This window comes from Lepidothrix coronata, unplaced genomic scaffold, assembly GCF_001604755.1.
Source record: "Lepidothrix coronata isolate B3197 unplaced genomic scaffold, Lepidothrix_coronata-1.0 Scaffold115, whole genome shotgun sequence".
NCBI lineage: Eukaryota > Metazoa > Chordata > Aves > Passeriformes > Pipridae > Lepidothrix > Lepidothrix coronata.
In genome coordinates, this window is record NW_016690295.1 from 1,306,855 (window position 1) to 1,332,996 (window position 26,142).

A 26,142-nucleotide genomic window follows, 5' to 3' on the forward strand; every position below is an offset into this window, starting at 1 on the left:
GGCGGCGAGGGAGGAGCCGCCCCGGCCCCGCCGCTCCTGGTGTCGATCCCGGGATCTGTGTGCGGGGGCTGCTCCTGGGGTCTCTGTGGGAGCCGATCCCAAGGTCTGCGTGCGGGGGCCGCTCCGGGGATCCCTGTCTGGGGGCTGCTCCGGGGGTCTGTGTGCCGGGCAGCCGCGGAGCTCGGCCGGGGAAGGAGCGCTCCCCGGGCAGGGCCCGGGGCTTGTCCCTCAGCAGGATTTACCTCCGCAGTTGTGGTGCAGGCACCCAAAAACTTAGTGCTCGGATCCTCCGTGATTCATAAACATGCGGTGTTGGTGTGCGGTGTGGCCGGCACACGTCGCTCTGAGGAGCCAGCGTAATGCACACAACTGATTTAATGTTCATAATCATTGCTCAGAGGCTTGCAATGTAATTGTCCTTGGGCTAAGCAAAAAAAACCTTCGCCTCAGGACAGCGGACCTTTGCAGAACGCCGAGTATGTAGAACAGTCTGGTTCTTTGTCCATACATGTGAGTTAATGCCCACCCCCGACTGAATCTGCCTGTTTGAAATCCCATGAGACAGAGAATTGGAATTTAACCTCGCTCGCCCATCGTTTTCACAGCTGAAGTTAATTTAAATATGATGCAAGTAGAGCCGAAGTAACAGCTACTTCAAAACAGTTTTTCAGGCAACATTCGTTGCTTGCAAGTGCAAAGAAAGGTGCTACACTCAGCAGACCCTTGCTCCTCATGTGCACAGGGGCCATGAAAGGAGGCACAGAGTAGCATCAGGGCTGTAGACAAGGATGATACAAACTTGAGAGAGTACAGCCCTTCATTCTGTAGCTATCACATCATCTTTCTGTGTTGCTTTTCCATTAAAACCCATGTTGCACGATTGTGCTTGCATTATTTGGCTTTCTCTGGTCATTGCAGATGGCCCAGAAGTTGATGAAATAGTAAAGAACAACAAACTTTATTAGTTATCCACTTTTTTACATTATTCTGTTAGAGTATTTGTGACCATTGGCAGCACTGAACTAGCAACAATCTTCCTTAATGAGTCCATGTTGTAGGTATATGTAGAGATCTTTAAGTTGGCCTATTTGTAGCAGATTTGGTATGTCCGTTTTATTTTTATTATTATTTTTTATTATTAAATGCTGTTTTCCTTAGTGACAGATGTTTGAAGTCACGAGTCTCCAGCAAACTGTTAGAGGTAGAAGCTACTTTTATCTACAATTTGTAATCTTACAAAAAGATGTATTCTGTGAGATCATATTTCTTCTCATTACTTTTACATCTGTATTGAATTTACTGACTAAAATCTGCACCTGCCAGTTCATTACCTCATCACTGTTTACCCTTTTGAAATTTTGAACCTGCATTAGTATTGTCTTCTGTGTTTCCCAATTTTATAAAGTCTATTTAAAAATAACAGTGGCTTGGAGAATAGTGGGGTTTTTTTAACTTTGTGAGGAGTTTGTTATTTACTGATGGACAAAAAAGTATTGTATTAAATTCACCTTATCCTTCTTACTTCTGCACGTATTTCTGACATTTCTCACATTTTTTAGTGGAACGTCAGGATCTGGATGTTCTGGATTCTGTAATGCAGTTTGTTAGTCCAATATCTCTACTTACCCTGTTTTAATGTGAATGTTGATCCCTAATCTTGTAAGGTCTCTCAAAAAACTGAACTGTTAATAGCTCTTCAGAAATAATGCTCTGTTGGTTTTTTTTTTCTGCAGAGGGTATTCATTTCCCATTTTCACCTATTTAGTCTTGTGATTTGTCATTTTAATATTCCAGTAGAGTAAATCCAGTAAATTCTGGATCTCACCTATATTGGTGTTTCTTCATGAGGCAGCAGTTCTGATTATTCCAGTTTGTTGTTGTGTTTAATCTATGGCCAGTAGAACAAGTGCTCTTTTGAATGAATGTAGACTATGCAGAAGATACCTCTGTCATCCCAGTCTCCTGATCAACTGGGTTAAAGGCCTGGCTAGAGCTACTGTGGCATTTTTTCCAACCTGCACACCCTTAGGGGCTACCAAGGAGCTGCTGCACACACCCTTCTGTTTTGCTACTCTATATTGAGCCAGACCCTGATCAGGGTGCACACCTGAAATCAAAAACTTGGGATCAGACCTGGGTCTCACAGCTTAGTGATAGGTCAAGAAACTCAGTGGGCCCTGGTATGCTTATTATAAATGAGGGACAACTGAAAATTTCCCTCTCTTTCAGTCAGTGTAAGTTCTGCTTTTACACAGAGGACAGAAAGCTACTGATTTGTTCCAGTATTTTGCTGCAAGGGCTAAGAATTGGTGTTTTTGAATAATGCAAGAACGTTTTCTCTCTTGTAGGGAATATGCTACTTACACTTTAGTACTATCTGTGCTGTGTATGTAGTTAACTGTTGTAGATGATACATTATTACACATGAGTTTTTACTTTGTCATCAACAGCCAATTTTATCACTGTCAAAGTGATGTTTTCATTTATTGCAACAATAGAGCCAGTGCCAAAATGCTCCACCAAATGAAAATCCTTTAGGATCTGAAGTGACATTATGATAAAGAAAAATGCAGATTATTTATGAAGAGAGTCGTCTATGTAGTTTTTGCTACACCTAAAGTATTTTATAATATAAAGTGGGTTTTCTGTAATAACATTAATTTATGTATGTAAACCTATACAAAAATATACAGCAACTTCAAAGTTCTTGGTAATAGTAAGTAGTCCACCAGAGTTAGAGATGAGAGTAGTCTAGACAAGTGAAATGAATTCTCTAATATGACAGCACAAATTGTTGACCAAAACAAAGAGAGTAATCCAAGATACTGTTACTTGAGATATCGTATGTGATGTAAGCAGGGCTTAGTCATACCCTAAGACATATGTTAATATGGAAAATACATTGCCATTAAATCTTAGAGAATATTTGATAAAATCTAGGATTTGGAGCTCAAATTTGCTTATGTTGTCATCTATCGTGTTGGCTTTTATCTGGTTTTCATTTACGATATCTCATCACCATTGATGTAATTCAAGGATGAGAACATTGTACTTTAGTCTTTCCTGTGAGAGCGTGTGCAGCTGCATCTTTGAATGGTGTATATGTTCTCTTCAAGTAAAAAAATTACAAATTATTAAATATATTTGGAGTTAATTAAATTAGCTTTTTATCCAATGAGAGAATGGTGAGATAATACTAAAATATTTGATGACCTGTTTGCAAACTGAACTGCGATATGCAAAAATTATTTGTAGTTTTTAGCAAGGTTCCATCCCTTTCATTCCTGAAAGGCATTCAAAAGCTGAGCCACCCCATATATGCTACTGAAGGATCCCAGTCCTTGTCTATCAGGAGTTCAGATGCGTGGTGGAGCTCATCATATTAGCAAAAGCAAACCACAGGTTAATTTTTTTGTAAGCTCCTTGTAGAAGCTTGAATTGTGGACTAAATGTATGTGTTCAGACAAGTGCAAGGAGAGAACAGAATGTTGTTTTGTTTTGTTTTTTTTTTTTTAAGATGTGTGTGGGGGGTCATGTTACCTTATGAATTTTTCATGGTGGGTAAGGTCATGTGTGATTGTCCTCCTTGAATTTTCCTGGCCTGGCAATTATAGACACAGAAAAATCCGCTCCCCCTAATAGCTTACCTTAGTGGAGAATCTAAAAGAATTGGCCCCTGACATGCTAATAAATCTGTGACACATTTGGGAACGGAGAGCGAAGTTCGGAATTGCTTAAATTGCGTAGGAGCAGATGGGAAACGCACAGCTTGGACCCCTGCATTTGGCAGAGAGCAATTGTACAGGCTCAATCAGTTTTCCAATTGATATGACATCAATTTCAGCAATTTGACTGCTCTTCTGCCCCGTTTATTTGGTGTTGATGGGCAGGAGAAGGAATGAATTTTCTGCTACCTTCCACTTACAATATTTCATCTTTTTGTGTTGCACGTCTTGTTTTGATTTAATTTTGGTATGTGAGGTCACAGTAGGCAGTATTCTCTGTATGCCTAAGGGAAGAGCATGTTAACAGTGTAAAATGTTGTAGATTCTGGTGTGTTTTGATAATAACCTTAAATTTCTTAATCTTTACCTTGTTTCCATCCTGCATTTTATGGGATAACATGAAACTAGGACAATCTAAGAATACAAATTAAGAGTAAGTGTAGGGTAATGAAAGCTTTTCAGGTATTTTAAGTAAAATGTTTGTCTTTCTGGAGTCTATGAGTAAAATGCCTTGCTGTGTGACTCACTGACAGAGAGATTATGCCTTGGTCTTGCTGTGGGCATTTTACTGTGAAAAAAGTGTATTCCTTGGTTTACAAGAAGTGTTCTGCTGAATTTTAATAGATATATTCTAATAATTTTCTTTGGACCTGTTTCTGCAACTTACTTTTGAGTAATGCACACTCTTAGTGCAAATGCCTAGGTTTTTTGTCAGTAGTGCCTCTCTGTTTCTCACATGAGAGATTCTAGGCTACTCAAAATGCTTTGCAGGCTTTCTCTCATCTTCTGCTCTCACCCAGCGCTGAATTTAAAATGCAGACGAAGCTGGAAGAAGAACTGATCCATGCCCTACCATCGTATTTGCTCATGTGTGCCGTGAATGGTGAAAACGAACCACTGAATGCTGATTTCATACTGGTGCTTCAAGGATGGCATCTAGTGTCTTCTGTGAAAAGGAAATGACGGGGGGGAAGGCTTTACTGTCAGTCTTGTATCTCTACTTTTGAATTGCTGCCTTTGGCTGCAGCATATCAGTACACCAACCCTAGGCCTTTTTGTGCCGTCCGAGGAGCTGACCAGCTGTTTTTACTGTCTGACATAATGATCTTTACTGCCAACCTTACTGCATAGCAACTGAAATGTGCTTATAATCTTTTCCCTGTATACTGTGTTGCATATTTCCATGTCCCTGGGGTACTGCCACAGGCACCTTATGGACAGCTGCGTAGCTGATGCTGGGCAAAACCTGTTAGCATCACCACTGAAATAATTATTGCCTTGGAGCAAGTTCTGTTAAGTAGGTGGAAGGAAGAAGAGAGGGAAGACCCACTTGCTTTGTCATTTCATTGCTGTGAGCCTTGTGAGCATGAGAGTAAGAGAAACTACTAAAGAGGACAGCACTGGGTTTCTGTTTCCATCCTTTGAATCCGAATTGTCAGGGGATATCTGGGGAGGCCTCTCTGCCCTGGCTGTTGAAGGGATCGCTCGGCAGAAAGGAAGGTAATTGTCTCTGAAACGCTTCTGTCGGCGGAGGCGAACAGCACGGACACCCAACTGTTGCTCGGGCTGTGCTGGCAATCGCCCTCCAGATGCAGCTCTCGGGCACGTTTGTAAATGACAGCTCTGACGTGCTTGAAGCTGTTTGTCATCTGTCGGGCCGAGCTGTGCCGGGTTTGTGCGGGCGGAGGAGTAACTGCTGCAGCCTTTGATAGTTTTGGGGTCTGTCCCACTCTTGCCTTCCCGCCTCTGCCTCTTCTTCCCACGAGTGCTGCTCTCTGCAACAAACAGGAACCAGTCAGCACTGTTAGTTGTTATCTGTAAGGCACTGTTAAGCATCTATTACTGTTTATATGTGGCTAAATCAAGGGCCAGGTCTTATTGTGCTAGACACTATACCTTCACAGTGCCAAGAACTCCTGCATGCAGCAATTTGCAACCTAGAGCTCTTTATCTGTTTATCTTGCATATTTTTCTGCTTTTTTTCTTCCTGTAATTTGCATTTTAACATTATACCTGGCATTTCAGTTTTGCTAGTACTCATGATCTCATTCAGAATTTTTATCTAGTGCTTTTTGTCTTTGGTTTTTGTTTCAGGAGCTTCCTCCCCCCCTTTTAATAGCCTTTGGTTTCTGGTTAGTTCAGAGAAAGATATGAGAATACTGTCAATGCATTTCTGAACCTCAAAAGTCACAGAGAACCCTAAAATTACTCTAAACAATTCATTGTTTCAACCAAATATTCATGTAGGGCCCAGTCCAATTATGCTTGGTCCATGTGTTTCCTGTACAACAAACATGTGAGTCCCAGATGCCAGCCTTTTTGCCAGACAGGTTATTGAATCTGTATCCAGAGTTATCCCATCATGGTATAGCTGAGCATATCAGTGCCTGCTTTATGTTGAATGTCCCCTAGCATGTGCAAAGGGGTGAGATCCTATGGGATTGTAAAACAAGATACGGAAAATGCGCTGCCAGTGTTGAGGTTAACACAAAGCACAGCACTGCCAACTTCTTCTGTGCCAGAGAGGGGGCAAAAGGGCATGGTGGTGTCTCACTGGAGGCAGGAGGACCCATGCATGCAGTAAGGGGATGTGTATGAAGAGGACACAGAGCCAGACTCTCCTGACTCTTCCCACAAGAGCATCCTTGATCGTTGAGTATATCCAGTTGCTTTTGAACTAACTCAAGTGACACAAAGTTTTAATTTTTTTTTTAATTTTTTTTTACTGTATGCATGGTTAATTTTTGAAACTTATTGCCATGGGATGTTTTGGATGCCGGAAATATTTTTTAAAAGTGGGCAGAGGGGGGGGCTTAGAAGTGAGTCTGGCTGGATTTTAGATGGAAGGATACTCCAGTGTCTGTAGAGACCCACTTGGGAATCATGTAGGCCATCACAGACATTTCAGGTTCAGAAATCATGAAATACCTGTTATGAAATTAAAGTCCATGGCTGTTAGGAAGCTTATGTAAATTTTATTGGTTTGCTTTTCCCTGTGTATGTTGTAAAGAAGGCATTTCTGCCAGGGACCAGGACCCTAGGCTTTGTTGTCCTGTTCTGACCCAATACAGCCATGAATTCTGTTGTTCTGAATTCTACCTGCAGGAGGGCATAGAGTCACCGAACTCTGTCTTGGCATTTGACTGCCAAAAGCAGCCTAAATTATGTGGACAAGTCAGCTGCTACACAAGTATGCCTTTTATTTCCTGTGTTTTTCCCATTTGAGCAGTTTCTCCATCGTCTGAGCCCACCCACCTCATACAGGCTAAAACTAAACATGCACGGAATGGGTTAAAGGAAGGGAGTTGGTGAAGGGGAGTAGAGAAGCAGAGCAAGGGGTCTGGCTGGGGAAAGCAGCTGCTCTCTGAGGTGCTGCTGCACTGGGAGGAGGGACAGGGCTGGAGGGCAGGGGGAGGGAAGGAGGATGTGTGGCTGTGTCCATCCCTTCCTCTCCTCTCTCCAGCAGCAGCTGCTTCCCCCCTCTCCTTGTGCTGCCCTGGTTGCAGTGGTCACTGCTGAGCTCTTTGGGGTGCTGTGAGCAGACCTGGGTGAGGGGGCTTGGTGGTTTGGCAGAGCTCGATGCCACCGCAGCTGTTCCCCATCTGTGGGGAAGGGGTGATGGCCACAAGCTGCCAGCTGGACTGTGCTGTCCTAGAGACAGCTTGGGTTGCAGAATTGCTGAATAGTTACGGTTGGAAGGGACCCCTGGAGATTGTCTGGAGATTCAGGTGGCTGATGGTTCGGGATCTCAACTGAGGGAAGGTGGACTGGTCTGGCCCACCAAGCTCGTACCTCTGACTGGCCAGGTGTGATGAAGGCAATGGTAACAGTGTGCTCTGTCAGTTCTTTTCAGTATCTGCTATAGTTGGCTGGATGCATAGCAATTATCTAGATGAAAGATAAAAAAGATTAAAGTGGTGGAATAAAATCAGCATTGAACAAATGGTTGAAGAGCTTCCAGTGCCTCCAAATTACAGGACAGAGACATGGAAAAGAAAAAAAACAGCTAGAGACCAGCTCAGGCTGATGTACCTTTATTTCAGTGTTAATTTTTTCTTTACATCTCCAGATTTAAAATATGCTTTTCCTTAGACTCATGAAAGCATGTATCCAGTTTCCAACATGAAGGTGGATATAGCTTAATGAAGCTGTAGAAGAGAGTAAATACGAAGTTCTCATTTTCATCCTCAGTGAAGTGAGTGTGCTGTCAACAGAATCTGTAGTTTTAGAACTCTAGTGTTTCCTGTAGCATCTAAAGGAATCTACCCTGAAGATATGAAAAGACCTAGAGACCAAAACTGGGACCAAGAGAAAAGTTATCACTGGGTTGATTACTGTTTGTGGGATTCTATGTCTTCTGAAACCCTTTTTCTTAAAGGCAGGTTCCTGAATGTACAGATTTGTGCTTCTGGAAATTTTCCTTGGGCAGACTCTCTGAGATGTATCCTAGTTTTAATTTTCTTTTTTTTTGATGCTTTCCACAACCATTAAACAATGCCCTCCCTGCAGACCAAATAGTTTAATACTGTGCTCTCTGCCTTTCTCACGGAGATTAAGATAAGGACAGTCCAGTTATTTTGTTACTTCACTGTATCTGAGATCAAGTGCTTCCTAATAACTTAATCCACAGAATTCTGCAGTCTTTTTCAGCAAAATGCTAATATTGCTGAAGGTGAAATCAGAAGTTGTAGGAGCACAACTTAACTTTGTGAAGTGGAATTTGGGAGAAGCAGTGGTTAAGGTGTACCTAAAATTTTGTTGCTTTTCCATCTGCTGCTTCTGTCCTCTTCCTTTTCCTCCCCATGCTAGTTCCTATTAAAATACCGTTGTTGTTGACTTGTATCTCTAATGCTAAGCTGTTTTATTAGCCAAACTGCAGCCAAAACCAAGAAGGAGATGACCCTTGAAAGGACAGTTAACACTGCACTTGGTGCAGTCAGTGCTGTGCTGGAAGCCCTTCGCGTGATGATGCCATTTTGCGTGAGAGAGGATGAGCTGGAAGGGAGGATATTTTGCAGCGCTTCACATTTTCACTTGTAGCTCTTCCAGATGCTGGGGTGGGGCTGAAGGCTCAACTTGCTCTCTCTGTGTATTCTGTGTGCCTTCCCCAGCTTGTAGTAGTTCCTGTGATGCTCTTGAGTGTGTGGTCGGAGCACCGAGTAGCAAAGGCACTCGGAGCCTTGCTCTTCACATGTTTCATCATACATTTTTTGCTTGGTGTGCTAATACTTATTAATAGATAACATTACTTGGCTTGGATACCCTTGTCCCTGTTGGAATTGGGTGTGTATTGATGTACCAGTGAGTTAATTCACTTTGGTGACCAGACTGAAATACAAACAAAAGATGTCTTGGAGCAAAAGCCAAATCAGATCAACAACCTTATGTGAATCCTTAGCCTACTTTGCAACCACCCCTTGGCAGACTGTGCTCAGGCCAGAGAAAACCAAGGGCCAGAAAAAAATAGGGATGTGGCTGGTCAAGAGTGAGTTGTATTGGCAGAGCTCTATTAGGAAGATTAGCCACCATCTGTTCACCCAAATCCTGCACCTGGCTCTAGACTGTTCAACCAAGCAATGATCTTACTCAAAGTATTAAAGAACTGCAGGGTTAAATAACAAGGCTCTACAGTGTCCCAAATGTTCTGCTTTCCTCTTAGTTTTGTAGTAGTCTCTGTAAAATAGTTGCATGTGGTACTGTGAAATGTTCTTGTTATATATGTGGATTTCATACAAAATAAAAGAGAGCACATTGGTCATGAGATGGCAACACTGCTTTTATTTTAATCTTTGCACTTCTCTTTCTGACGTCTTATTGATGTTTGCATTAAGCAGCACGTAGTGTACCATGTTTAACAATATGTTACTTTTCCCTAGATAATTATTTTTGCAAAAGAAAACATGTGCAATGTATATTTTTGTGAGTCATTCTCGGTAGTTGTAGTCATGTTTAAGTCCTTCTGGCTTCTCTGATTTCTGCTTAGCATAGAGCTGGTCCTGTTCTTCACCTTTCCCATAGAGTGTCTGTGGCACTGACCCAGTGGTGGGAGAGATCAGCCTTTATTCATAGTGAAACCTGTGAAATCCTATTTGGAAAAAGGGGCTTCAGTCAGGGTGGTAGGAGAGGGGGTGCAACAATTGTCAGTGGCCACTGGTCCCCCTCAAAAGCTCTGAGCAGAGACTGAAGGGTGTGGTAGAGTGAGGAGCAGCTGCTCATCTCCAGACCAGTAGTAATTTCCCAGATATGAAAACGCAATCTCATACTGCAAAAGCTTTGAAAGAATCAGAAATCCTAGATGGAGTCCTAAACATTATAATTTCCTCAATGTTTCTTTAGCATAGGGTTCATAATTTTTTATTGGAATGTATGTTTACAAGAAGAAAAACTTCGTCACCACATCAGTGGTATTAGTACTGAAATCTCATGTGGTACTCGAACCTCTTTACCTGCCTTTGCATGCAGTAAGTCAACTTTTAAGTGCCCTAATTAGTTCTGACCTCTTGGCTTTGGCTGCTGCAGCAGTGCACAAGCAGATAATTCAGGTGAAGTTAAGCTAACTATGCTAGAAACATGACTGAGAAGGAGAGTTATGAAATAACATTTTTCATCTGTGCTTTTCTGCCTTATCCTTTGGAGATACCAGCTTTTCCAACTGGCCACATTTCTTTGATCATTTTCATACAGTGCTTTCTGTGTTCATGTCTACTAAAAATACCTAAAGCTCCATGTTACCAGCCATGTTCAGTAGGTGGACTTCAACATAGCCCTTTTCTTACCTCAGCAGGTAATGATTGCTGTCTTATTTTCCACTAAGATTTAGCACTCCAGCTTCTCATTTCCTGCAGAGGAAAAAGTTAACTTCTTTCCCATGGCCTGTCCATGGGCTTTCTGGCCTGGCTTCTAGGATGTGCACGTTAATGTGTCAGTGCTGTCCTGCCAGTGGTACCTGCACTTCTTTAGCTCACAGTTAATTGTTTCCCTGGAATTACAGACAGTGAAAGACTCGGGTGTTAGGTGATCACAGGGCTATGGCTGACCACGTTCCTGGCTCAGAAAACAGGCAGGTGTCATACTCAGCAAACAGATGGATGGGGTGCAGGCAGCCCAGAGGGCACGTGTGCCATCAGGGTGGGTGCTAAGGTCAGAATTTCCCAAGCAAGAATGTCTAAATTGCTGTGCCCTACTTATCCAACTGTGAGCTGGATTAATGAAAGGGAGAGTTTAGACAGAGAAGTACTTTGGGTACATTTAGTGAGAGAAGAGATGTTTTCTTTTGTATCTGTACAGGTGGTCCTTTTGAAGAAAGCCAAAGTAAGCTTCCTCACCTGGGTAACAGCCTGAATAGGTTGGCAGGGTGTGAATCCATTTTCAACACGTGTAAAGAAAAGCATAACAGTTTGCCAGTATACCGCCCTTCATTTATTTTTTTCTCAACAAGTTTTTTCTTTGGCCATCGAGTCAGGCTGAGGCCTAATAATTTTTTTTTTTCTTTTAACCGTAGGCGGTTCTAAAGTAGCAAAGTATTAATAGTGAAATATTGGTTTAGAAGAACACTAATGCACAGGGGATTCTAGAGCAAACGAGGCAATGCTGTCAATGGTTCAGATTGTTCTTAATTACAATAATGGCATTATAGGAGCTGCAGTTGCTGTCGGGCACAAAAGAAGATAATGATAATGTCAGAGTGCTCAGAGTAAATGCAGTATAATGTATTGCAGTGCTGAATTCAAAAGATGATATGCCTAACTTGTCGTCAGAGTGCATGAAGAAGAAGAATGGTAAAAGGTCAGAACACTTTTTGTTGTAACTATGCAGTTCAGGGTTTGGGGGTTTGTGGGTTTCGGTGGTTTTGGTTTTTTTTTTTTGTGGCCTACGCTTTCAGGCTTAAGAAGAAATGTCAGGTCTCATGTGTTTGAATGATGCATATTGATTTTATTAGAAGGTACGATCACATCTGTCCTCCCCACTTGGAATAAAGAAAATCACTCTTGCTTTAAGAAGGAAAGGAAATACCTATTGGTTCAATAGCCTCATGCCCTCAACACATTTGATATTGATCCTATTAGAATAAAAGAACATGAATATGGTAGGTTTGGCCCCAAGTCAGAATTTGCCCCAGTAGCTTCTGGAGATGTGTCCAGATCTATTTAATGCATGTGATCCCTATTTTATAACGACCAAAAAAAAATTCACCTCTGAGTTTTGGGCATGTTTCCAAGCTGGATTTGAATTTTATGGCTAGAGGCCAGATCTGAACTGCAGCACTTGTAAACATTTTTAAGGCCGTATGCTTACATAAAAGAGACTTTACTGTTTTACTGCAAAGCAAAACCCAGCAAAGCAGCTTGTGGTCTCAGATTCTTGTCACTGCTTTGTTATGATTCTCAGTCATAGGTAAGAAGAGATAATAAACTGGAAAATAGTTATCCCATGAGTGTTCTAAGTGATTTAGTGTCTTGCATAACTCCTGAAACCTCACTGCAGTGGTGGGTTGGATTAGAAAAAAATAATCAGCATCCAGTCGATTTGCACCTTTATTATTTTGTTGATTTTTAACTAGCTTGAAACAGTTACTAACAGATGAAACGATTTATGTAGAATCCTAACAAATATTTTTCAGGAGTTGTTGTCTCGTGCACAGAAAGCCAGCGTGTAAATACAATTTTTCCTGACGGGACCTCAGGGTGCAGGTGCTCTGTAGGGCACAAGGTGGCTCCAGCTCACGAGGAAAGCTGGCGTGAGCCGAGTAAGTGCCAGGAATTAGTTCAGAGGAATCAGCCAGTAGTGTGTCAGAATGGAGCTCAGCGGTTTGCTGTATTGCAGGTCTGGTATTTTAAATATGGGCTGAATCTTAATGGCCTTTAGAAGAAAACCGGGTCTAGCCTTAGAGTCGGACTAGTAAATTCAGGTTGCATTTTGTATCTCGTATTTCGTTTTAGAGGGAGTTTCCCCAGTGGATTTTATCAGACATTCTGAGTGAAGTTGGTCTTGTCCAAGTAAATAACAACTCTGTTCAGAACAGCATTCCAAGGGTAAGCTATGGAGATAAACAGAGTTGGTGTGTACAGTAAGAACACAAATGTAAAGTAAGCTGGACAGAGGGTAAAACAGAGATAAAGGTTCATGAGAAAGGCTTGAGGTTTTGTTTTTTTTTTTTATCAAGGAGGTTGTTAAAATATATTGGGCAGAGAAGATAACAGAATAAGTTGATAAGAAAATTGCACATTATAACCAACAATAGAAAATGCTTTGTGTCTGTTGTTGGTCTTGGACTATGTAACAACAGCATTTTTGTTTTCAGAGTCACTTAGAAGTGAATTGCTTGTCCAGTTCTATTTCCAACATAATACTAACTGCTAGTAGTCTGTCCTTACCCAGAACATCTTCATCTGAATGTTTTTAAACACCTGAGAATTTTAAAGTGAGACCAGAAAAGGAGAAATGTTTGTTCTCTCCGCACCACCTGCTTGGGGCAACTGAGGCAGAAAAAAATGAATTGATTTACTCATGTGATCAATCTGCAGAGTAAGAAGTGGAAGAGAGCAGTGGTCTCCTCGTTTCAGTGTTTAGTCTTACTCCATTAGATACCTTTGTGCCATTCGAGTTTTTTGTTGTTTTGGTTTTTTTTAACTGTCTGATGCATGCCTTGATATAGTTTAGACTTTTATATGAAACTGAACTTTTAATTGGTTGGGTTTGTTTTTTTTTTATTTAACAGCAACTAATCTGGTGTTGCATTTTTTTTGTTTGTGCAAACTAGGTAGAAGTTTCCTGGGGTTTGAATTTTTAAATTTGCTTTATATACCGTGGCAGCAGGCATTATGTTAAATAAGTATGTTAATAAATAGCAGTTCTCAATGTGATCTTTGCCTCTGTACCAAAGAAGGAGGTTTGCTTAAGAGACTTAAACTGTTTTACTTGATAACAGTCTTTCTCAAAGTAATGTCAGGTGTTAAAACAAATTTGTAAATCTAACTTTGCTGCATTACTTATTTTAAAAGTCTTGAAGGCTATAATTTTCTTCTCTAACAACTAATGTTAAATACAGTGAAATAAATTAGGTACCAGACCTACACAGAGCTAATGTTAAAATAGTGCAAAGCACCATTTTGGCTTAGTAGATTTTCTGTATTTTCAATTTTACAAAAACATCTTATCAAACATTAACTGTGGGCATGATTCTAATTAGTAACTCCCCATATTAGATCTAATCCCTTTGTTCTTCATTCAGACAGAACGCCCATTAGAGTCAAAGAAAGTTTTGCCTGAATAAGGAATACAACAACTGGCTCTAGTTTTAGTACATATAGGGCCAGATTGTGGGTCACAGCCAGCTCCAGTGTACAGCTCCAGTGATTCCAGATCTTGTGCATAATAGGCAGATCCTTCACACTGTTATGATGGTACTTTATTAACATGTCAAATACAGAAGAAAAAAAACCTGACAGTTTTATGGCTGCTCAGAGTCTTACTAGCACGTCTTAATGTTTTGTGTTTCTGAACTGAAATTATGCAAATATGTCTTCAAAAACATTTCCCTGTTTTCATGAGAGAGTGAAGAAAATAGAAGTAATCAAAAATTGGTATTAAATACGCAAATAGTTTGGCCAATTAATAAATCTGCTGTTGCAGAATAGAAGGTCTGTGGGCTGGAGCTGGCTCTTAACTTAATGTTAACTTACATTTAATTAGCCAGACCAGATGGAAGCTGGCTAAGCTTCGCATGAAGGCTTGTGGGAAAAAGACATAATCTTCCATTTTGTCAAAGGAACTAATACCACAGATTAAAGGTCGGTGTTCTTTTCAGAATTTAAAGAGTGGATGCATAGTGGCTGACAGCAAGAAACAGCAAGGGCACTAACAAATTAGCTTAACCCCTCGATGACTACTATACTGGCTCTGCTTCATTTGATTCCCCAGTTCAAACCATCGGTCTCCAGTTTCAGTAATAAGTCCCAGACAGATCAGAATGTCTGTAAATTTTATTCTTTTGTCAGGAAAGTAAGAGTCATATGTAGGCAGTTGTCATGGGTAGAGAGATGAAGTTCTGGGAAAGGTTTTCTTACCCAATGGAGTAAAAATTCATGCTGTTCAGATGCTAAGCACTTGGGATCAATCTGACAAACCACTTAATTCCTTGCTTAACAATAAACATGCAAGTAGACAAGTCAAGTAGACAAGTCAAGAAACCATTCATGTGCTCAAAGAGGTGCATACATGGATCAAGTAAGGGGCTGAGAACTTAAGGACTCTGTTAAGGCTTGAAAATGTAGTAGAAAGAGTGAACGGATCTGTCAGACTGAACCTCAAACATAGCTGCAAGAAATTGCACATTTTTAAAAATGAGGAAATTAAAGTATATTAAAAAAAAACAAGAAAGAAAGAAAAGGGCTTGGTTTATGCTAATTGTTCAAGCATTTAGTCCTCAGGGTTACTTTCTAGTTTTTTCTGCAAGGTAAGAGAGAGTTCTTTCTGAAGTGGAGAATAGTAACCTGCGTACCAAGAAATTAAGACAAACTCAGCGTTGCCATGAAAGATCAAATGACACATTGCTTGTGCAGAAAATAAGATAACCCTCTGGAGTAGGTAATAATTGTTATAACTTTGTTCTGCCATCTTTCAATATCCTATTTAGAGTGGAAATACTTGTGCAAAGTCTAGCTTGGGAAAGGCAGCTAGCTGAATCAGGTGTATGCCTGCGTTCATGTACAGCAATAGGGAATTAGATATCTGTTGGACTTTCCCAGCTGGGATTCAGGCACCTGTGGAGCTGGTAGGTGTCTTCTGAACACCTAAACACACAGTGAATATAGGTGCCTAAATAGCTACTTAAGTTGCCACAATGTATAGTCTCCTCATAGTCACAATGCATTTTTAGACACTTAAAACCAAACCTTTCAAAACATTCTGGAACTTGCTTCTAGGTTTTGTAAACGTTTTTGCTACCAGACCATCTTGCCTAGTTTGTTGCATGTGAACTCTCCCATAGTGGCCACTATTCATTTGATGGTTTTGTCACATAAGTAAAATCATTTGGATGAGATTGGGTCAGTTCTTACGAAGAGCAGAGTGTTTTGCAAATCTCAGTTAATAATCTGTGCTTGCTGACAGTCCCAGGAGAGAGGGCTGGGGACCTGAATAAACATGAAAACTCTGCAACCTGTTTGTGATTGCGTTGTGTAGATGGATATTTGATACGCTGAGGTGAGGAAATCTGTGCTGCTGTTACTGTAGCATTTTCAGAGTGTAGATAAACACAAGGTTCCAGCACCGTGCTCTGCAAAGTCCACAGATTAAAAAAATTAATTTTAGTGTGCAAAGCTTTTATACTGTATCAACTGAACTGTAGCACATATGGATTTGGAATACCACTGAGTACTTTGAAAGCTGTATTCACATGTATTTATGTCGATGCTTTCGTCTCCTTTCTCATTTTTAAATAATTACATCCTGGGGATGGAAGAAGAATTGTTTTACTAGTCACTGTTTACTAGACCACATTTATCTACAGTTACCAACTGGTGGCGTTAGAGATACCACAGTTATTTTCCATTTTGAGTTGCTGACATATTTCAGATACCACTTAGTGACAAAATATTTGAAGGGAATGGTAAATTTAAAAGCCATTTTAGTTGCAAATAATGGAATTAGCGTTTACTTATCAAGCTCATTTCAGCCATTATAAATCCAGAGAAGTGTAGGAGTAGGTAGTGCACTTTTGGGAGAAGTGTAGGTAGTATGAAAATACTGGGTTTAGTTTCCTCGTCAGATAAAACTCAACAGTGGACATCTAGACTCAGCTCCTGTTCTCTGATAAATGCCCACTGCCTCACATGGAGAGTATAGTACAGCTCAGTAGGATTTGTCCCAACAAGTACATTTGGAGAGAATCTTTAGGAACAAATTTGTTCATATACCTTTGATGAGTGTGTCAGACATCTTCAGGTGGGGATCACACTCAGTTTTGTGAGGACACAAGTACAAATTCTACTTTCATTAAACTCTCTTACAAAAAACACTGTTGAAATTGGAAGAGTTTGGGAGCTGCCCTTTTCAGGGAAGTACTGTGCAGTATGAAACTTGCCAAAAACTAATGGATTGTTTGCAGGAAATTGGAAGTTAAAGTGCATGAGTCAGTCTACTTCAAGGCTGAACAGTTTCCACTGAACTTAAATAATGAATGCCAAGACCTAGAGACAGTACAATCAGCTGCAGCAGTTTTCTTCTGTTGTTCCATCCAGGCACTGTAAAGGATTCTATGTTTAGCAGAGTCCTCCTCGTCTTTTAGTTCATCAGGCTTTAAAAGTGCTAGCATACATTGCTGTTTCTAACACAGAAACCTTTGCAGAAGGAGCAGCAACCCAAGCATTTTTCTTTTTGCTTCAAAGCAGTTACTACAGAGTATGGACTAGAATGTGCAGTTTCGGGGATTTCCTCTGCAGAAAACAACTACCTACTTTTGTAATGTCAGTCTCCAGAAAAGGACAGGATCGTTTCTTTACTCATAAGTGATACATGTTAGCTTCACAAAGTACTCAAGTCATTTGCTTGCCAGCGTGTGCAAGGATTTATGAAATATATCAAACCCTAGATACAAGGCAAAATAATTCTTAATAGTTTTGATTTGTGACAGATCTTATGCCCAGAGCGTATTTGTGCAGTACCACTTTTTACCAGAGTACTAAATGAATCTAACTCTTTGTAGGAATGCAAGAAAAGAATGAGGTGCTCCTGTATATGCACTTGGCTTACATTTCCTTAATATGAGTTGGTTATTTGATGTCTGTGCATATAAAGAGTGGTTGGGGGCAGGCATGGCCCAGTCGATTCTTTGCTCAATTCTGTGCTCCTGCAGTGGGGGTCCTGTTCTCCAATTTGCCTCAATAGCTGAACTTTCTAAGCATTTCTGAGTTGGAGAGTCACTGTGTGCACCAGAGCCTTGGGACCTCGGGCTCATGCAGGCGGTGTGAAGGGAGGTAGGTGATGTATTTCCATCCATCTGCAGTTGCTCGAGACAGTGTGAGTGCTGGGCCACAAAGATCACTGTGTGTCTGGAGTCACAGAATCACAGAGAGGCTGAGGTTGAAAGGGACCTCTGGAGGTCATCTGGTCCAACCTCCCTGTTAAGCAGGGCCACTAGAGCCAGCATGTCTAGATAGCTTTTAAATATGTCCAGAGATGGAGATTCTACAACCTCTCTGGGCAACTTCTGCCAGTGCTTGGTCACCCTCATGGTAAAAATGTTTTTCCTGATGTTCAAATGGAATCTCTTGTGTTTTGGTTCGTGCTCATTACCTCTGGTCCTGTCACTGGGCACCACTGAGAAGAGTCTATCTCTGCCTTTTTTACAACCTCCCTTCAGATATTTGTGCGCATTGATGTGATCCCTCTGAGCCTTCTCTTCTGTAGGCTAAACAGTCCCTGCTGTCTCATCCTTTCTCCATGAGAGATGCTCCAGGCCATCAGTCAATTATTTAGAATTTTACTGTGCTGACTCTGTTGCCAAGTCTAGAAAGTTGCCCACCTAAAGCATGCCTCCTAAATAATGGCTACAGACTCAGCTGTGTTAATTTACATGTATGGGTCAGGGTGCAATTTCTTTTCCTTTTACCCACAAAAGGTAATTATTTCCTCTGGAGGTTTCATTGCAGAAGACCATTGAAAGGCCCCAGAGAAATCTTACCATTTCAGGTCTTGAAATAAAAGCTGAATTACACCTGTGGGTATAATTATCTGATAGTTTTCTAATGTTTATGATCTAAGTAGGAATGTTGGAGTCTTGATTTCTTTTGTTAATTTAATATTTCACTTAATAAGCATTTTTTTTATAAATAGCAGCTCTCTCTCTTATATTTGCTAGTTAGTATGAAAACAGACAAGTGAAGACCCAACCAGCTCAGCACATAATGACCAGAGATGTACGTTTGTAGAGGAGTATGAGACACATACTCTGCCAGCTTCCACCAGTTTGGCAACTCTTTTTGTGTATGTTCACTAAACCTCTCTCCAAACAGTTTTTTTGGGGTGAATTTTCCCATTTGGCCTCTGACCATGTGAAGGTTTTGACACCTGTAGTATGTTATATAAGGAGTTTCTCAGTTTTACCATGATCTGAAGACCCACCCCCTAATGCTGGTTGTACTGTCTAGAGTATTGTTTTTTAAGTGCACATTCCCTCTTCACCTTCTCTGCTGAATGATCAAGTGGTCTTGAGTGTTATCAGGATTTTGGAAAGTTCCAGCACTAATGGTGTTGTTTCATTAATCTTACAAGCTGACTGAAAGATGGAGTCTCACTCCGATCATAAACTCTGGGGTGTTGCCTTCCTTGAGCCAACTCAAGTGTTTCTGTGGCTGTGGAATGTGTGGGATCAGGAACTGACATAGGTTAGAACTAACCTTTTTTTGTTGGCTGGTTGGTCAGTTTAATCCAAAGCTCTTTCCTGACATAATTTATCATAAGGCCATGTGAATACTTGTGCAAGAAATGATGATCATGTGGGAGTAAGAATGATCAATAACTTTGGGAACAAGGTGCAATCACCGCTTTTAAAAGCAGGGGTCATGGCACAGGTTCCTGCATTAGTTTGGATATTTAATTACTGTGTGCCTCAGTTTCCATACATGTGAAGTGGAACGCAGTGATGGGGATTAAATTTGGAAGAACCTTCCAGCTTTCAAGAAGAAAAATGTTAAGGGTTATTAAGTGTGAACGTGGTGAAAGGCTTAGCACACAGGTGTGGCTTAAAGAAATGGTTTGAAATCCAGTAATTTAGTTCTAGGTTTAATTGAAAGTTGTAATCCCAGCAATCGGTGCCAGTGTCTTCTAGGATTTAAATCCAGCGCGCTGAAGCGTGTAATTTAAGGCTTTACGGAACAGTATTAGCGCATACACGCTTATCACTCAGCACGTGTTAGCATTATTCCTGTGGAATGCTCCTAATTAAAATCCAGTAGTAGCTTACAGTGCATTTGATGCTTACTATCACGAGCACTCAGTCAAGTTAGCAGCAAAATAAATTTAAAGGAGTGATTTTTCTCGGAGCTACGATGTAATGTGATGTTTCTCAGAGCAGACGGTTTTGTAACTGATGTTGTCATTAGCATACAGGATGTTTTGGCAAGAGACTCATTTGTTGATCAAATGATTTCTGTTTTCGTTTTTTCAAATCCTAATATTAGCTTAAGTAGGAGGAAAGGGACTTTCAGTTGGTACATCAGAAAACGGGATGCTTTTGCAGCAAAGTAGCCATTAGGGCATGCCTGGTTTACACATTGTACTCTGACATCTCATACTTCAAAGCTTGATTTGTTTTGGAAGAGTTACACCCAGAAAGTCTCGAAATCTGTTGCTCTGGTTTTGAATGGAATGAACAAACATCAAAATAAGTGTTTTGTAACATCGTGTTGCTTCTTTTTGAATTTTTACATTGTTTTTTGGGGGCCTGGTGTATAGCTGTTGCTCAGTAGATAGGGTTAACTGTTTTAGTGTGAGCAACCAAAGTTTTAAGTATGAATTCTAACTTCTTGACCCTATTAATCATAAAACTGCCTGACCTATCTTGCTTACTGTAAAACTGCTTTTTTTTTTTTCCAAATTGATGAGTCATGAGCATATATTAAACACAATTTCTTTCAAAATTAAAAAAAGCCCTGCTTGCGTGTTCGAATGATTTTGTAAGCTAAGAATTCAGCGTTATGTATGTCAGTACATATTGCAGTGGGCTTATGTTATAATAGCTTCAATGAAAATTAGGTCTAAACTAGAGTAGACTTTGAAAAAAGGGTTGTGGGCACATGTTTCTGGGAGTGGCTGAAAGAACTTACTGTAGGGGAAGGTTCAGCCCTGTATGTGCTCTACCTAGAAACCAGATAGGGTGATGTTTCTGGTTAAAACAAGATGCAGAATTTAAAGCAAGGAACCGCTGAATGTGAAAATTAATTTTTGTGTTTACACAAAAAGAAAAAATCCAACTATGCTCTAATTCATTTTCTTTGCTTTGCCTTCCAAAAATATTTTTAGAAATTAAATACAAAGCATTGAAGTATTTCAACAACCACTTAGTTGCAGGGGGGTTTTTTTGTTTTGTTTCGGATTTTTTTGGTTGTGTTTTGTTTTGTTTTTTTATAATGTTATTAAAACTTCTTTGGAGGATAACAACCCTCTTGAGGACCAAAACCCTGCCCTCTGTTACAGCCAGTGCTTACAGGGCTTTTTAACCCGCTCTGTGCACAGAAATCACAGAGTTGAGAAATCACAGAGCTGAGCAAAAACTAAACAAAGACCCATGACAAGATGTAATTCTTTCTGTCACTCAGTTCAAAAACAAGTGTGTTTTGAGGTGCAGAGCCTTTTGAAAGTGTGGGAATATTTAACTCCTGTGTGTCTGTGGAACTGTTTTTCTTCAAGGCACGAGCTTGCTGCCGCTCTGTGTTTCTGAGCACTTCACAGACCTCATGTGAATCCTGGCACTGCTCCCCGTGGGCTGCAATTCCCCTGGGAGCGGGTGGGTGGGGAAACTGAGGCACAGAGCCACAGTCTGGCTTCTGGTGTACAGAGCACAGCCAGCTCCAGGGCTTCCTTTGCTCTTTGGACTTCAGGGATCACTCTGTTTTCTCCCTACCAGCTTGCTCTCTTCCAGGATATTTTCTTTCTACTTTGCTTTAACATTTTTCTCCCAGACACCAGCCACTTGTTAATTTACCTACAGATAAGAAATTGTGTGTACAATTAGCAAAAGCCTTCTTTGGTCTCATTCACCTTTACCCCCTCTCCTCCCTTATTTTCTTCTAATTCCCAGTGACCCTTCTTTGACTTTTATTACCTTTCAAGAAGTGGCAGAATCAGGCCATTAAGTTGAAGTGAGTTATGAAATACTTAACCCTCTTGTCTCCCCTCTGAATGCCAACCCCACACATACCAGTTACGCACATAGGGCTTTTTTTTTTGTAGAAAAATGTGACGTCTGAGTGTTTGTCTCCAGCCCGGATTGCAACATGTGTGAGATACAGGACGGATAAAAACAGAAACTGAATTTCCTCCCAGTCTGAGTCCCTCATGTCTCCAGGAGCAATACTTTTACCATTTTAAAAATGAATTTTGAGTAAAAAAAAATACACTGCAGGGTTCCACACTTTATTCAAGGAGTTAAAAGTCTGGAGCCGTGCTTGATGAGCCAGATGGTCTTTAACAGTAACATTGTTCATATTGTTTAGATTATCCTGTTGCAAGTACAGTGCCTCGTTTACCTTTTATGGAAGAAAGTGTGGAAAATTGACCACAGATGTAAGTAACCAAGAATGATGGCTGAGGCAATTCTTACCAGGCCTCCCTCTCTAACACGCCTGATCCTGCAGATAAAAATAAATAGAGAAATGTGAGGCAGCATGAGAAATATCTAGTGTTACCTATTTAAGTGTTTAATTTGAGCTCTGCGAGCTACCAAATTCTTTATTTTCTTAGACTGAGATTTCTTCATATTGAACTGGTTTCAGTCTCTCGGTGTAGGCAGCCTGAATGTAGATTTTTATCCAGGTACTAAATAGCACATCATTATATATTTTTTCCATCCTGGTTGAAAAAAGGGGTGTGGGAAGAAGCCAACTACGCTGACCTCAAACACAGTTTATGGTCCAAAAATCTTCATGAGAAGATTGGTACCCATTTTGTGCTGTAATGAGAGAGCACAAACTCCCCATTAATATTGATTTGATTGGTATCAGAAGCAAAGGCTGCACCAAATTAATTAGAGGTGGCTCATTGTTACTCCTAATAATGGGCTGTTGAGTTTGTGAAGCATCTTGCAAGTCAGTTACAGATTGAAATAAACTTTTTTAGACAGGTATCTCTTTTGTGCAGCATCTGGAATTGGAAGGCTCAAGAGAACAAAGAGAAAATGCTACAAATGAAAGCAATAAAGCCCTGTTTTATAAAGTCCTTTTGTCTCCTATCACTTTTCTTTCTCTCTCTCATTTCCTTCCTCTTATTAGGAGCTGCTGTCAAAGTGCATTTACTTATGGCAAGTGGTTCCCTTCGGAGCCCCTAAGCTGATATCGCTGCATTTGCATGCAGGTGCTACTGTGGTGGAGCACAGCCTCTCAACTGCCCTTTCCCCCTGCCCTGGCAAGGCAAAGAGAGCTGTAATTATAAACCAACAGGTTCACTGTGTGAGGGGCCAGAAACTGAAAAATCTCCTGTTTGTTCATCAGCACGGGTTGGCTGGCTGGTGCTCTTTAACAAGGTGGTAGATTCCTTTGACTGTTAAAGGCAACATCTTCCCTTTATTACACTAAGCCTTGATTGATCCAGGAAATATTTTCTTTCGCTTATGCAGTGCTTTTAAACTTCATTCTGCCAGCACAAGTATCTGGAAGTATATACTATCAGGTTCTCTTCCTAATATTATTTAAAGAGTTTTCAAAAAACTGTCAGGAAAAATGTTTTACAGGGGTCAGAGAAGGATGGAGATTGGTGACAACTATGCAATCTAGGATGTAATGTAAAATCAGCAGTTAACATTTGGGACAGATTTGTAAGGCAAAGTTCAAACAGTCAATTTAAAGTGCCTCTGAGTGGGACAAGAGAGAGTTAATAATACTTTTCATATTTTTAATACCTGCATTCAAAATATGATAAATTGGATTGGCAACACGGGGTGCTGTTTTTCATCATTTACCTTCTGGTTCTGCTCCCTGCAGGATCTGGAAAACAAGATCACTTGGACATGGAGGCTCTGGCTCTGTGCCTGCAGTTGTAGGGTCGAGAAGGGGGAAGCCATTGCGAGGAAGTGGCAGCAGCAGCACCAGAGCGGGAGAGTGGGAAGGTGACAATAAACCTGGGGCTTGGAGGGGGAGATGGACAAGGTGAAAGTAGTGTTCAGAAGGTGACCAGCTTGAATCAGGAAAGTGGATGAGAGGACAGTGGTGTGGGTGAGGGACTGCTTCTGAAGTGGACTAAGCTTGTGCCTGGGAGACGACAGCCTTGAGAACTAATCCTGGGTCTGTTCTGAGGCTGCATGCAAATTCTCTTTCTTTTCTGTCATACTCATGAAATTGTGATAATGACCATTCTCTGCATCCAAGTGGTGTCAGGAGGCTTAAAGTGCCATTGTAGTTCTGAAACGGCAGAGATGTGTTGACCTTCCTTTGTGCCTGCAGTTGATAAATGCTTACCTCAGTGACAAATTAAGGGTTTGCTTTCTTCTTCCTGAGCAACCACAGCTATGAAAAGGGTTTGGACACCATCCTGTACTACAGCAGACTTGTTAGCTTAATTGCAATTGGGCTGCACAAATAACAAAGGGCAGGATTCGCCTGACATGCCCTGTAGTACTAATGAAAATGGAAACATTTGAAGAAAAACAGAAGCTTTCAGGTCCTCAGTTAGGATTAACTTGTTCACTGATGTAACATTTTGCAGCCAACTTCTAAAACTGATCCAGATCTGTCAAATCAGGTTTTGTGCTTGAGCTGATCATTCAGCAGGGAAACGTCACCTGTGTTTTAACTCATTCAGACTAGAAATAAATTTTAAGATCAACTAAAGTCTGCATGTTACAGAAAATTGTTTTAAAGCAAGGCTTTCCACGGATGAACACAGATTTCCGTCTAGATTAAGCTGCCAACACATGATTCATAAGACCCCAGAGATTTCCCATTAGATAGAGCAGAACTGTTGATCTCTGTTAGTACTGTAGAAAAAGGAGATGAAAAAGTTTTCACTGTCTGGGCATGACCAGTTCAAGAGAGCACGCAGGAAGAACATCAATGCCACAAAAACTGTCCAGACTCTGATGTGCGAGACACTTTGCTTTTGCTGTCATAGAATATCCTGCAGAGGCAAGTGCTGAAGACACAGAACCCCATAGAATTTATCCGTGGAGGCAGATTTTTACTCTTTTGCTGAATGGACTACTTGTTAAATTTTACAGGAGTAAGGCAAAGAGTGCTTAATGAGTTGCAGCTAACCAGTACAGTAATTCCCAACTTGGTCCCTAGAGGGTAAAGTCAACATATCTATGGTTAAAGCTGCACTGTGGTTCTTACAGGCCTGCATCACAAAGGAAATAAATTATCTATTTCAAGTCAGTGAGACCTTACTTGTAACCTTTCAAGTATTGTGATACACGTCAAACAGACCATAGAAAACAAAGGTCTGTGGATCCAGAAGCCCAACTAATAATGTTTAGAGAAACTGAAAAGCAGCCTCTTCTGCTGGTTCTCTTCAAAGCAGACTATGAATTCAGATAGAGCCCTGTGAGACACACAGGGAAATATTAGGTCACCCAGACACTGGCCATCAGATTGCTCCTTGAGTGGACCATGTGCCTTGAATCCTGGCACTACCATTTCTGGGATTAAAATCCAGAGCTCAAATATGTGGAATAAGTACCACAGTGGTACACACACAGTGGGTTGTAGAGTTACCTTTTGTCTCACCATTCCACAGTGTGTCCACATAACAGAAGTGCTGTAAACTCTTGTAAATAGGCTGTCCAGTTCACTGAAGCTTTCATGCCATTCCATAGCAGCCTACAGAAGTCCAGAAATAATTCTGTTTGGTTTAGAGTTGCCTCCATGGGAGCTAAGTCACTGGTTCTGATCAGCAGGATGGCAGCAGAATGGTAGTGTGTAGGCTAATGATTTTATGGAATCGTCTGAAAAACGAATGGAAAGTTAGGTTACTGAATGTGGGATCAGAAATAGTCTGTGTGCATGTGACGGGTGAGAAGATCTCTCTTTTTCTGGTGTCTGTGTGGTGTTTTGACTTGTTGCTCTTTTATGAAGGTAAGACTGAGGAGTGAAGCTGTGCTGCAGAGGGACTGCGAGTACAGAGAGCGCTCTCTCAGCAGGACACGAGCCCAAAGCTCCAAAGAGCATTACTTGGTTTGTAGAACAGACTAAGGTGTTCTGATGAACAGCACGATGCAAATATTACATTTTTAAGGGATGTACCCTGCTACTTCTTGTTTCTGACAGACATGCTGGGAATTTCCTTTCTCACAAACAATGCCTGTCTCGCTAGAAGCCAGTTTCCATGACTAAAACTATGGTGAGAGCATCAACCTAGTATGGTTCCAGGAATAACCTACACATCAGCTCTACTCTGCCAAGAACACAGAGACTGGTTATTCAGATGAATGGTTTTGGTTAATATGCACCACAAAGTAGAAAAAAAGATGCCTATATGTTTTAGTTCATAGATAATTACCGAGAAATTGTGTATGGAGAGAAATAATGTACGGTTGGAGAACAGAAATATAAGCCTTGAACTTCCTATCCTGAAAATATAAATCACTGCAAGTTTTAAAGCACTTGCATGAGTCATATGCAGAGGTCATAGACCAAATTTGCTGATGGAGGCAGGATGAAACAAATTCGGCTGCATTTTTATGATATTTTTCCTGCTGCTCTTAGCT

General features: G+C 40.8%; 1 protein-coding gene across 1 annotated transcript in view; it reads left to right on the top strand.

Annotated features, from left to right (window-relative positions):
* The window catches only part of PARVA (parvin alpha), a 66,509-nt gene that overhangs the window by 398 nt on the left and 39,969 nt on the right, over positions 1–26,142 (top strand). The window lies entirely within an intron of this gene.